This window comes from Octodon degus, unplaced genomic scaffold (assembly GCF_000260255.1).
Source record: "Octodon degus isolate 3935 unplaced genomic scaffold, OctDeg1.0 scaffold00169, whole genome shotgun sequence".
NCBI classification, from domain to species: Eukaryota; Metazoa; Chordata; class Mammalia; order Rodentia; family Octodontidae; genus Octodon; species Octodon degus.
The window spans coordinates 2,797,835-2,798,782 of record NW_004524745.1 but is presented as its reverse complement, the minus strand read 5'-3'; positions in this window follow the sequence as shown (position 1 = coordinate 2,798,782).

The window sequence follows — 948 nt, the reverse complement described above, 5'->3', positions numbered from 1 at the left end:
CCCTGGTTCCACAAAAAAAAAAAAAAAAAAGCCCTACAGAAAATTGAAATAGATGGTCTTCATCTTAATTTGATAAAAGCAATCTAGTGGATGAAAACTAAAAGTTTTCACTCTAAAATCAGGAGCAAGACAAGGATGTCCACTCTCTCTACTGTTATTCAACATAGTCCTAGAAACTAGCCAGAGCAATTGATCAAGAGAAAGAGATAAAAGGAATAATGATAGGAAAGGAACCAGTTAAATTACCATTACCCACAGATGACAAGATACTCTACATAAAAGACCTCACAAATTCCACTAAAAAACTGCTCGAAACTGCTCGATTTAATAAACCAATTCAGTACTTGATACAAAGTCAACACTCAAAAATCAATAGCCTTCCTGTACATGAGAATTGAGAATTTAGGAAAACAATGCCCTTCACAATAGCATCCAGAAGGGCTGGCTAGATAGCTCAGTGGATTAAAGTGCCTGCTTAACCAGAAGTAGGAGCCAGGGGTTTGTTCCCTGTCCTGCTGTGCCAGCCCTGCCCCTGTGGCATACTGAGACAGCAAATGAGACTGGGCGAGGTGGCGTGCACATGTAATCTCCGTGCTTGGGAGGTTGAAAAACAGGAGAATCTCTATGAGTCTGACCTGTATAGTGAGACCCTGTAGACCCTGTACTAAATACATTAAAAAAAAAAAATAGCAACCAGAAAAATGAAATACCTAGGAATCAACCTAACAAAGGATGTGAAAGACCTCTACATTGAAAGAGGATATCAGAAAATGGAAAGATATCCCTGACTCTGGGGTAGGAAGAACCAATATAGTGAAAATGGCCATACTTCCAAAACTGTTATACAGATTTAATGCAATTCGGATTTAAAAATTCCAATAATATATCTCACATAACTAGAGGAAACAATCCTAAAATTCGTTTGGAATCAGAAGAGACTTAGATTAA